This window comes from Eumetopias jubatus, unplaced genomic scaffold (genome assembly GCF_037043125.1).
Source record: "Eumetopias jubatus isolate StellerSeaLion01/CBP00866 unplaced genomic scaffold, mEumJub1_p1.0 scaffold_13, whole genome shotgun sequence".
NCBI classification, from domain to species: Eukaryota; Metazoa; Chordata; class Mammalia; order Carnivora; family Otariidae; genus Eumetopias; species Eumetopias jubatus.
The window spans coordinates 9,515,093-9,528,572 of NW_028274819.1; the positions used below are offsets into that span (position 1 = coordinate 9,515,093).

General features: G+C 41.4%; 1 pseudogene; it reads right to left on the reverse strand.

Annotated features, from left to right (window-relative positions):
• Positions 1 to 7,328: 7,328 nt before the first annotated feature.
• On the reverse strand, positions 7,329 to 7,709 carry LOC114220270 (large ribosomal subunit protein eL31 pseudogene; annotated as a pseudogene).
• Positions 7,710 to 13,480: the final 5,771 nt, after the last annotated feature.

Genomic DNA, 13,480 nt, shown 5'->3' on the forward strand with positions numbered 1-13,480 from the left:
CAAACTAGGATCAGTTGTCACCTCCAGTGAATTTTCCTTAGCTCGTTCACCAAAACCCTGAACTTTACACAACTTGACATTGCCAAGAAATGTGTGATTTGGCATTTAATCCCCATTTACCTGTGACAGTTCGTATGGATCATTAGATATCTACATCATTATCTTCTATATTGAGTTAGTAATTTTCCCTCCACTATGTGCCCAGCATTTTTTGCTACCTGAAGGAATGCAGAGTTGTAAAGCTCTGGTCCTCAGGGGAATTACAAGGAGGATATGGCAGAACTGATACAATGTATTTGCATTGTGAGAACAGTGATTTTCTACACAATCTGATTGACTCTCTCCTTCCTTCTATACTTGTAGGCATTTGTCAATGTCTGGAGATGTTTTGGGTGTCCCCACAAGGTGGGTGGCACGCTATTGACATCAAGTGGGTGGAGATTAGTGCTCTTCTTAAGCAACCTGGGATGCTTAGGACATTTACTCAAAAAGGACCTTTTCATCCTCACATGTTAGTAGAGTCTTGGTTGAGAAACTCAGTGTTAGAGAAATCACTAAAAGCATTTGCCCTGTGGCAAAATATCAGTAGTGCTGGGTATCCTCACACTAAGTGGACAGTGAGTGGAGCCCCAGTGCAGAGAGATGCCGGCCGGACTGAGGGCATCTGTGTCATTGAGTGCACAGATCTCATCTTGTTCTTGTTCACGGAGGGCCTTGGTTTCTCCATCCTGTCATCCACATCCTCTTTGCCCTTCAAAATCCAACTCAGTCCTCAGTCCTCACCTCCTCCCAAAGTCTTCCTTCAGAGAGGATGTTCAGCTCATAAGGCTTTGTTCTTGGCTGAATGTCTTATGGCCTTTGAATTCTATGGTAGAATCTCACTCTAAGGGATATATTGGTATCTTTTTCACTTCTCTAATGTCTTGTCATTTGACATGATAGTTAATTATTTAAGGAAATTCATTAAAATTCTTTCAATAAAATACATAAGTTGCTCCTAAGTTTGATGCAGTGTAGATTCATAGTTGACCTGAGATAATTTGTTGAATCATAACATAGTTTTGGCCAAATTTTCCCTGACCTTTATTTATTTATTTTATTTTATTATGTTATGTTAGTCACCATATAGTACATCATTAGTGTTTGATGTAGTGTTCCATGATGCATTGTTTGTGTATAACACCCAGTGCTCCATGCAATACCATTTGTTTTTGACCCTCTTCTTCTATATTTTCCTTCCCTTTCATTTCTAACAACTTCTCGTATTTTTCAAATTTTTCATTTTATTTTTTAAAGGTTACTTATTTTTAGTATCTCTACATTCCACATGGGGCTCGAACTCACGATCCTGAGGTCAAGTGTCACATACACTTATGACTAAGTCAGCCAGGTGTCCCTCAGAAATTTCCTTTTAAGGAAGTGATATGGAAGCACTGTTTTGAAAAAGGAAACTATTGAAAACAGCTTCCAATGAGAAGCGCTTGAGTTGTCTCTATTCTTGCCCACACCAAATAGCCTCATACAGGTCTACAACTTCTTTCACTGTGTCTCCTGGTTTTGTTGTGTTCTCAATATTTTTTAAACTGTTCTTTACTGATTCATCCATAAAAACTTTTGTTATATCCTGTGTTCCATGCACTGGGTTCCATTCGTTCTTTCCTCATCTACTCCTTATTGGTAAAGCATATCCTTCCATATCTTCTGAGGAACAGTTCACTGGAGATAAAGCTTTTGAAGATTTGCACTCTCAAAATCTCCATTTTCTTCATGCTTAAGTGATAGTTGACTTCATACAAAATTCTATTCATATACAATTACAGGTTGCAGCCTCTGAATTTTTAATCTAACTTTTATGTCTTCCAGTCTTGTGTTGAATCAAGTTGTATTCCCCATTCTTGGATATGACCTAGTATTTCCTTTTTTTTTAAGATTTTATTTATTTATTTGAGAGAGAGAGAGAATGAGAGATAGAAAGCACGAGAGGGAAGAGGGTTAGAGGGAGAAGCAGACTCCCTGCTGAGCAGGAAGCCCGAGGTGGGACTCGATCCCGGGACTCCAGGATCATGACCTGAGCCGAAGGCAGTCGCTTAACCAACTGAGCCACCCAGGCGCCCCCCTAGTATTTCCTTCTGAAAGAAACAACTTTCTTCTGAGTGGTGTTCAAAAGAATCACAGAAATGTGTTTTGATGTGAGGAGTGAGTGGGATATTCAGTTTCATATTTTTCACTTCTAGGAAATTATCTTATAGATTTCTTTGATAATTTTCTTCTCATCATGGTCTGTCTCATTCTGGAGTCCTATAGTTGGGCACCACGGATTGATGCTTTAATATGCTTTTCCATTCTCTCATATTTGTTTTCTTAATCCTTTCCACTACACATACACTACTTTTGTTCTATGATTTTGCTTTGTCTTCCAACTCATTATTATTTTTTTCCAGAGGTCATATTTTTAATTTTTCCAGAGCTCTTTGTTTTACTTCGAGTGTTTTTTAACCATGATTTGATGAAGAGATCTTGGTAATCTGGGCTTTCTGAAGACCCATGAAAGGATCCACAGGAGAAGGAGCTGCCTGGCCCAGAGAATCTACACTAAATACAAAAGAATATGAGTCAGTTGGGGCCCCTGGGTGGCTCAGTCAGTTAAGTGTCTGCCTTCGGCTCAGGTCATGATCCCAGGGTCCTGGGATTGAGCCCCACATTGGGCTCCCTCCTCCGGAGGGAACCTGCTTCTCCTTCTTCCTCTGCCTAGAGCTCCCCCTGCTTGTTCTCTCTCTCTCTCTCTCTGTCAAATAAATAAAATCTTAAAAAAGAATGTAAGTCAGTTAAGAACTTTCTTGTTTCTTGTCTCATCTCATTTTAGGCCCTAACTCTGCCAGAAATTATGGTTAGTAGCCAGTAGAGAAAAGTAGTAGTAGAGGAGTGAAAGAAAGGAGAAGTCTTAATTTTTAAACAATGTGAGATTTTGATTATTATACAGGCCTGAATATGCTAATTTCAGCATGGAGACATTAGACTTCATATCCTAAGAAATGGACCACCTTTGAAGGTTTGCTTGAAATAAGCCATGGGAAAAGCAGAGCTTTGTGTTCAAAGTGTTGACTTTTCATAGCGAGTAAAATGGATGCAGGGAGAAGCCATTCGAGGAGGAGTCCCTGGGCAGAGAGTGGTAATCTGTGTCCAGGGGAAAATTAGAGGCTTCAAAGACAAAGTCAAAAGATTCTGCATACAGTCATCCTTTGTGCTTGGCTAAACACAGTTGTGAGTTGAACCAAAGTTTCTAGAAAATTGGGCATATGTCAACAAAGAAAAATCTAGGAGGTGAATCAGTGAGTTGACACCAGACGTTATTTGACTTTGAGGTGTCAGCAACTCTGGGGGTATATGTCCAGTGGAGATTGAACTACAGGCCTGGCTCCCATTTAGTTATCTTTCTGCCGCCTCAAGGTGCTATAGCCTGAGGAGTCTCTGTGTGTGCATATGTGCATGTGTGCGTGTGTGTGTGTTTGGTAAAATATATGTAAGATAAAATTTATTATTTAAACTTTTTAAATGTCAATTCCACTGCATTAAGTACATTCACAATGTTGTAATGGCTACTCATTTGCAGAAGTCATCTCAAACAGAAACTCTGTTGCAGTAAATAATCATTCTATAAACTTCTCTCCTCCCAAACTGCCTCTGCAGTCTTGCTTTATCTCACCTCACACTCTCTAGCAGCAGCTCATGAAGGAATATGTTCCTGTATGAACCCTAAGTTTATTAAGTTTATAACAGCGGAACCAATGAAAACCCCTGAAATGAGCAGGATTGACGGTTTACAGAAGTAGCTAAGGAAAGGTCTCAAGGCAGGAGGTGGTTGGCAGGCTGAGTGGGAAAACCATGGGACTCTTGATCTCAGGGTCATGAGTTTAAGCCCCATATTGGGTGTACAGATTACTTAAATAAGAATAAAACTTAAGGGCACCTGGGTGGCTCAGTTGTTAAGTGTCTGCCTTCGGCTCAGGTCATGATCCCAGGGTCCTGGGATCGAGGCCCACATCGGGCTCCCTGCTCAGTGGGAAGCCTGCTTCTCCCTCTCCCACTCCCCCTGCTTGTGTTCCTGTTCTTGCTACCTCTCTCTCTGTCAAATAAATAAATAAAATCTTAAAAAAAGAATAAAACTTAAAATAAAACCCAAAATATCTCAAAGTGACCACCATGGTGATGCTGGGTGTTCTCTGAGTCTCATGGAGATTCTTGTCCTCCTCCCCCCATGAACCCATGGCTCTGTCTCCCCAGTCACTGAACCACTGACACCTAAACAAGATGGAGATGAAGTAAAGAGGACTGCATGGGTTCTACCTGCAGAGATATTCACAGGTTGGTCCTGGCAGTGTGGGGGGACAGTCTGGGCATCAGTTGCTTTTGAAATCTTCACAGTTGATTTTTTTTTCAGTGAGTTTTTTTTACATTTTTATTTTATTTTATTATGTTATGTTAATCACCATACATTACATCATTAGTTTTTGATGTAGTGTCACAGTTGATTTTAACACAGAGCAAGGATTGAGGACACTTGAGGAAGACATTCTTCATCTCCACATTCAATGGTGGTAATAATCTTTTACCTTCCTGGCTACTAGTAGGGACTAAGTGAGACAGAACATGTAAACCTTCCAGGATAATGACCAGCCAATAAAAGTCTCAATGAATGTAAATGCTTAGTATTTTAGAAACAGCAATGGTGATTGATAAAATTTGTTGTTTTATATTACTAATTTACCCAAAAGCACTCTGTGATATGGATATCACAGAAAGGCAAAGTGATAACAGGAGGATGTGTGTGTGTGTGTGCATGCGTGCGTCTGTGTGGGAGTGTGATATCGTGTGTTTCTGAGTTTGTCTGTGTGTGATTGTAAAACTGTGTATCTGTGTGTGTGTCGTTGAGGGTGAAATGTGTGTCTTTGTATAAAGATTTGTTTTAGGGTGTGTGACTCAGAAAGAGTTTCACAAAGGAGGAGAAATGAAACAGACCTTACAGGTGAAGTTGTAGCCTGTCTTATTCAGGGAGGATATAGAGGCAAAGAGAACCTCACCTGTCCTGTTACAATCAAGTGACTCAATATGATACACAAGTGAATGGTATGTAGACAACTATGGCTGAGCACTGAGTCCTGGGTGCTCAAGGATAAAGGCTAAGGGGTGCCCAGATATGGAGCCATGGATGTCCTGTGTGCAATGCAAATTGTGGACCTTGATCATCCCAGCAGTATGTCTGTAGTTTGAGTATCCCAGAGTTTACAAGAGCTCCATAATCCTTGTGTCCACTGAACATTAATTGTGTAGGCTGAATATGAAATATATTTCACAAAAGGGGACCCATTTGAGTGTACATATTTCCTGATGTGTTAAAAATACACATTTATTATAAGGCATTGTTAAAAATTGATAATAGTAAATAGCTGTTATCTTCTATTTTTCAGTCAAGAGGCAGTATCAATGGCTGACTATAATTTGAGAGTTGGGTATAAGATTCAAAAACTCCTCTTACTCAAAAGGTGTGGAAACACATAACCTTTAGTAATTCATGGTTGTAGGAGTGAGATCAGATTCACAGTTGGAAGGGAAGGTCACTTTTGTGTCAATGAGGAATATGTATTGCAGGAAAGTATGGCAGAGCCCAGGAAACCACATAGGAGACTTGGACCCAAGCCAGGCAGGATGGGACTGGACAGTGATGATGGCTGTGGGGATGGCAAGGAGGGGAAGCTCAGAAGTGAGGCTGTGGTGACAGGAAGAGAAGGGGCAGAATTCAGTAAACTTTTGGGTATCAGGCGGATGTGAATGCAGTAAAATTATAAAGCTCCCCAAAAGATACCCACATCTTAATCCCTGCAACTTGCAATGTTACCCTTCCTGGTGAAAAAGGACTTTGTCTATGTGACAAAACTAGATTCTGTCATGGACAGATTGTCCCAAATTTTTTGGGATTGTCTTCTGAATGCAGCCTCATGTATTTTAAAGAATTTTATTATTTATTTATTTATTTAAGAGAGAGAGAGAGAGAGAGAGAGAGAGAGAGAGAGAGAGACAGTGACCCAGAGCACCAACAGGGCAAGGAGGAAGGGGAAGTGGGGGGAGGGGCAGAGGTAGAGGGAAAAGCAGTCTCCCCTCTGAGCAGGGAACCCAAAGCAGGGCTGGATCCCAGGATCCAGGATCATGACCTGAGTCGAAGGCAGACACTTAACCTACTGAGCCACCCATGTGCCCCACAACCCCATATATTTTATATGAAGGAGACAGAGGGAGATTGACAGGCACAAGAAAAGGAGAAAGCAGTGTGACCTCATAGGGCAGAGATCAGAGTGATGGGACACAAGACAAGGAATGATGGTTTCCAGCCATCAAAGCTGGAAGCAGCCATGACTAGATTTTCACCTCAATCTTCCAGAGGTAGCGTGGCCCTCCTGACACAATGATTTCTGAAAAGTGTTACAGATTTTGCACTCTGTCATCCAAATGTTGAGAAAATAATTGGTGTTTACCACCATAAGTGTGTGGTACTGTTTTGCAGCAGCCGGTGGAAACTAAATTGTCTGCATCGGGTGCCTCATGGCTTGAGGTCTTGGAGAGAAAGGAGGGCTCTTGGAAGGTAGAGCAGGTTGCAGGGAGGCAACGTGTATAGTTTTCTACATTTCTTCTAAAGTAACTGTGGAGTCTTGAAAGGAGTTGTGCAGATGGCACCCGGTTGCTGTTTCTGGAGCTCTCGGGAAAATGTGAGGGAGAAAGCATTAGCCTGAGGTGTTGATGAGTGGTCTAGATGTCGATGAGCAATGTGCATGTGCAGAGTCAAAAAGAGTTAAATGAAGGGTGAACCCTGGAGATTCACTAAAACTTGAGAAGTAGATGGAAAACAAATTATCCCAGAGAATTCACCGGATCAAATCCAGAGTGAAGGTACAAGGACCAAACAGGTTGTTTGTGGCTGTGATAAGGACACAATATTAGTGATGCTGCTGGTTGAGAACTGCATGACTGGCCAGAGAGTTAGGCTCTAGGTATCCATCATACAAAACCATAGCAGGAATGTTTGTATTGTTTATTATACTGAAACTCATTTTTGCTGGTGGCCATATGAAATGGGAAATCTATAAAGTGATATGATGATTCCTGTGGAAATATTTCCTCTTTTGGTCCCTGCTCCCCAGGCTGCCATGGATAACTGGACATTAGGTCTCTGAAATTAACTTTTTTTTTAATTTTTAAAATTTTATTATGTTATGTTAGCCACCATACAATACATCATTAGTTTTTTTTTTTTTCAGTTTTATACCTTTATTTGACAATCAGCGATTAGTTCTCCTCCACATTAACTGTAGATTTTTGAAAGTGGTGACAGGTACATAGGTAACCAGGGTGTAGAGCTTGTTTGGTGAATCTTCATCCTTGTTATGTTTTCTGGACAACCGCACACGGATACGGTATGGAACATTCCTTATTCCTTTGGCCCAGACAGCTTTGTTGAGCCTGGTGTCAATGCGCACATCTGGAGTTCCCATTTCCTTCATGGCAAATTTCCGGATCTCTGTGAGTGCCCGAGGGGCACACTTCTTGAAACCCACTCCATGGATGCGCTTGTGACTGTTGATGGTGTATTCTCTGATCACTACTTCGTTGATGGCAGAACGGCCCTTCTTCTTCTCGCCACCCTTCTTCACGGGAGCCATTCTGCCGGGCCCTGGTTGGAAAGCACATCATTAGTTTTTGATGTGGTGATCCACGATCCACTGTTTTCGTATAACACCCAGTGCTCCATGCAGTATGTACCCTCCTTAATACCCATCACCAGGCTAACCAATCCCCCCTCTCTCCTCCCCTCTAAAACCCTGTTTGTTTCTCAGAGTCCATAGTCTTTCATCGTTCATCTCTCCCTCCGATTCCCCCCTTCATTTTCCCCTTCCTTCTCCTAATGTCCTCCATGCTATTCCTCATGTTCCATAAATAAGTGAAACCATATGATAATTGACTTTCTTTGCTTGACTTATTTCACTTAACATAATCTCCTCCAGTCCCATCCATGTTGAGGTAAAAGTTGGGTATTCATCCTTTCTGATGGCTGAGTAATATTCCCTTGTATATATGGACCACATCTTCTTTATCCATTCATCTGTTGAAGGGCTTCTCAGTTCTGTCCACAGTTTGGCTATTGCGGACATTGCTGCTATGAACACTGGGGAGCATATGGCCCTTCTTTTCACTACATCTGTGTCTTTGGGGTAAATACCCAGGAGTGCAATTGCTGGGTCATAGGGTAGTTCTATTTTTAATTTTTTGAGGAACCTCCACACTGTTTTCCAAAGTGGCTGTACCCACTTGCATTCCCACCAAGAGGGTTCCCCTTTCTCCACAACCTCTCCAACATTTGTTGTTTCTTGCCTTGTCCATTTTTGCCATTCTAACTGGTGTAAGGTGGTATCTCAATGTGGTTTTGATTTGAATTTCCCTGATGGCTAATGATGATGAACATTTTTTCATGTGTTAGCCATTTGTATGTCTTCTTCAGAGAAGTGTCTTTTCGTGTCTTCTGCCCATTTTTTGACTTATTATTTGTTTTTTGGGGGTTGAGTTTGAGAAGTTCTTTATAGATCTTGGATACCAGCCCTTTGTATATAGTGTAATTTGCAAATATCTTCTCCTATTCTCTGTATTTCCTCTCTGTTTTGTTGACTGTTTCCTTTGCTGTGCAGAAACTTTTTATCTTGATGAAGTCCCAAAAGTTCATTTTTGCTTTTGTTTCACTAGCCTTTGGAGATGTATCTTGAAAGAAGTTGCTGTGGGTGATGTCAAAGAGGTTACTGCCTATGTTCTTCTCTAGGATTTTGATGGATTCCTGTCTCACATTGAGGTCTTTCATCCATTTTGAGTTTATCTTTGTGTATGGTGTTAGAGAATGGTTGAGTTTCATTCTTCTGCATGTGGCTGTCCAATTTTCCCAGCACCATTTATTGAAGAGACTGTCTTTTTTCCATTGCATGTTTTTTCCTGCTTTGTGAAAGATTATTTGACCATGGAGTTGAGGGTCCATATCTGGGTTGTCTGTTCTGTTCCATTGGTCTATGTCTGTTTTTGTGCCAGTACCATGCTGTCTTGGTGATCACAGCTTTGTAATATAGCTTGAAATCGGGCAACGTGATGCCCCCACCTTTGTTTTTCTTTTTCAACATTTCCTTGATGATTTGGGGTCTTTTCTATACAAATTTTAGGATTGTTTGTTCCAGCACTTTGAAAATGTCATTGGAATTTTGATCGGGATGGCATTGAAGGTATAGATTACTCTGGGTAGCATGGACATTTTAATAATGTTTATTCTTCCAATCCATGAGCATGGAATATTTTTCCATCTTTTTGTGTCTTCTTCAATTTCTTTCATGAGTGTTCTGTAGTTCCTAGAGTATAGATCCTTTACTTCTTTGGTTAAGTTTATTCTGAGGTATCTTATTGATGCAGAAAAAGCATTTGACAAAATACAGCATCCTTTCCTGATTAAAACACTTCACAGTATAGGGATAGAGGGAACATTCCTCAAGTTCATAAAATCCATCTATGAAAAACCCACAGCAAATATCATCCTCAATGGGGAAAAGCTGAGAGCCTTTCCCTTAAGATCAGGAACATGTCAAGGATGCCCACTCTCGCCACTATTGTTCAACATAGTACTAGAAGTCCTAGCAACAGCAATAAGACAACAAAAAGAAATAAAAGGTATTCAAATTGGCAAAGAAGAAGTCAAACTCTCTCTTTTCGCCGATGACATGATACTTTATGTGGAAAACCCAAAAGACTCCACCCCCAAATTACTAGAACTCATACAACAATTCAGTAATGTGGCAGGATAAAAAATCAATGCACAGAAATCAGTTGCTTTCTTATACACTAGCAACACAACTGTAGAAAGAGAAATTAGAGAAACAATTCCATTACAATAGCACTGAAATTAACTATTGACAACACCCAATGGCCACTTCATGACAAAGATCACCCCAACTTAAGGCCAGAGACTGTGGGATAATAAGAAGACAAATAGAGAAATGCAGGGGAAGTGATTTATTGAGGCAAAATATAAGATTCATGTTGAACAACATTTCAGGATATTCTCCTGAAATAGATAAGAGGGAGACAGAAGGTCAATCGTGCTGCTCCTGGAGATGACACCTTTACACAGACTGTACTCACCAGATATTGTCAGTGAAGTTTCATGCAACAAAAGACAAGTAGAATGGGCACAAGACAAGAAACCAGGGAGGATAGTAAACTAAATACACCTGACATAATTACAACAAATGATGCAATTCAGGAAAAATACATTTCTGTGTTCTGGCAAATAAAGCCTGAGGTGACCCAAGAGTAAGACTCAGTTTTCTTTTTTTTTATGTTCAATTAGCCAACATATAATACATCATTAGTTTTTGATGTAGTATTCAGTGATTCATTAGTTGCATATAACACCCAGTGCTCATCACCACATGTGCCCTCCTTACTCAGGTTTCTAATGGAAGGAGGAGCAATTCAGGATTTTTTCTCTGCTATCCCAGGGTGGATGACTCTAATTTTTTACTGCACTGAAACTGTGGATATGAGGGTGGGAGACTGGGACAGGTGTAGGAGGGGATTTGGGGAATACTGCTTTCAGGAGAGTCCCAGGCTCCTGGTGTGGAAATTCAACCAGATGGCACATGTCTTCTCAGCACTGAAAACCCAGCGCCGGTGGGTCTTTGTGACTGAACCTTATGACCTAAATCCAGTTGTGGATAGGCAGAGAGACACCATTAAATATCTTATTTCTTGACAAGATCTAATTTAAGTGTTTCACCTTCACACGTGGCTGCAGGAGGCAAAGGAAGGAGTATTTCTGGACATGAGCACAATAAGGGAGAGAGTTGTGGGCAGGGAGAGGTGAAGTGGGCTGAGGTATGGGGGGTAGACCTTGGCTCTGCAGAAGCTGGCAGAGTGCCCAGCCAACTGCCCTCCATGCTGACAGAGGGCTGGGTTCCCTTCCTTCTAGCTGTCTTTTCATTCAACACTCCCAACATGCCCATGGGATTCTGCTGTGACTGTGTCCACTCAGAGGGGGAGAACTCACCCTCAGGAAAGCTCCCAGGCAAGGAGGCAGTCAGGCTTTGGCCCTTCAACATCACTGCTTGGGGCCCCAGGTGTTCTCCTTAGGACACTATGGGGAACCTGGCACCCAGGGAAGTGACCTGAGAAGGAGGAATGTGCCCAGACACTCTGTGTAGACTTAGTATAGTTCTTCTGGTGTAACATCATCCACCCTGTGGCCCCTGGTCCCCCTATCAGCGGTGAGCAGGGAGGTAGGTACTTCTACCACCTGTGCCCTTGATAGAGCAGCACCCTGACCACACTCCTGGCCGCTCAACTGAGCAGAAGCCTCTATGCCCAAAAAAGAAAGAAATTATAAATGTGCTTGCAATTAGCATTCTGTTCTTAAAGGGTATTTAATCTGTGCAGGCCTTCACTTCCATCTTGGCCTGAATGACTTCTTGAGGTGGGTTATATTTCTCAAGTGTTCTCTTATAGATGGCTGCACGTTGAAGGAGGAAGTTCGACAAATCAGCTGCAAAGGTTAGAGAGGGGATGTCTTTGGCTGGTGAAGAAAAGGAAATACAATCAACCTAAGGAAAATCATATTTTCCCCGTGGCTCCCTGATGTTAGAACTAGACAGGAATCCAAAAGGTTATATGATCTTATCCTATAATAATGCCAAAGAAAATGGGTGAATTGGGAAGCTGTGACTTCATAATGAAGAGCAATCAGAGGATCCAGGACTAGAATATAGGCTTACTGATCCCTAGTTCAGTTTTTATCTTTTTTTATATCATAGTCCCTCCTTTACAAGACTCTCCTGGTTTGGCGGAATTTAATTTCTTTATATTTCACACAATTACGTTTTGCCTGAGTAGAATGACACCTTGCTTTTGTCTTGAATTTTGGGTTAGAGGAGATTTTAAAATCAATTTTTAAGGGAATGGTAGAGTCAGATCTCTCCAGAGAGCAGAGAAGCTGTAGGTCAATCTGCAGAAGAGCAGGTCACACTCTTTATATGGTGGAAGATGACAGCTTGAGACTAAAGAACTGGGTTATGTCACTGGATGCAGATATGGTTAAAAAGCTAAATTCACACATACAAACAAAACCCCCAGGTAATCAGTTTGAATACATTTGAAGCTTATACACAAAGTTATGACTGGCTTTTTTATTCCTGCATGGATGTACAGAATTCCTTAGAGAGGGTGAGAGACAGGGAATGGGGCTCTTTCCTGACTCCAGTGGAACTGTGGGGAGACTTAAAGTGACCACTTTTCTTAATGTGGATTCTCTAACACTCCACATCTTTGTAACCATGCTGTAGCCAGGGAGGTACCCTATCAGGAACTGATCTGACCCCCGATCAGATGTCAAACTATGCAAAGAATTTGAGAGGTTTACATCAGAGGCAATAGAGGGAAAGAGGAGGACACTTAGATAGATGAAATAAAGACGGAAGAAGACTTGGGTCAGTATCAAGGGTAAGAAGACATACAAAAATATTGTGGAATAGATAGCCAGAATTAATCTAGCAAACAGAAATCCCACCCCTCTGAGTGTACTCATTCTATTACAAAATACTGGGAGCACTCCTAGAAAACCAGGAGGACTGGTAGATACAGTGAGATCTATTCACTAGCAGATACAGTGAGTGCTCCTTGTTCCCAGAGCCCCCCTTGAAGATTTATTATCAAAGACTAAGAGAACACTGGCACTTCTGGAAGTGAGAACTCTCCCCAAATCCTTCCAGCTATAACATTTTATGAATCTGAATCCATGAGTTAAAAAGCTGTGGACTCAACTGGCACCTGAAAAACTCTGGGAAGAAAATGTCTAGGAACTACTAGATAGCAGCTTGATAGCCAGACCTAGACCATTGACACACGTGATCTCATTCCATTGCTATAGCTACTCTTGTGGTATTGTCAAACCCAAGGATGAGAAGAGACTTGGAGAGATTAAGCATTTTGTTGAAGGCCAAAGCACTGGTAAATGGCAAAGCCATGATTCACACTGAAACCTTATGTCTTCTTGCTTCTGAAATACAGATCACAGATAAGGAGAGAAACTTCAGTGTAAACTCTTTAAAATTTGCCTGCAAGAATTTGTTGTAAAACTTCCAGGGTGTTGGGAACTGACAAAAGGAGCCTTGAGCTTGGCATTGGGAGGGGGGAAGCTGGTTCACAAGTAGAGGGAAAAGAGGAGAGCCACTTAAGTTCACCTAGGTCAGAGAAGTGTACTCACCAGGGCTGGTGCATATCTGATTAGAAATGATACCCTCATAGCAGTAAAGAGCCCAAGTGAGCATCAGGACACTCAGGGACAGCCTCATAGTTTATTTTGCTTTGAGTTTTCAGCTTTATTGAAAGGTGAGCAATTAGGAGCTGAACTCAG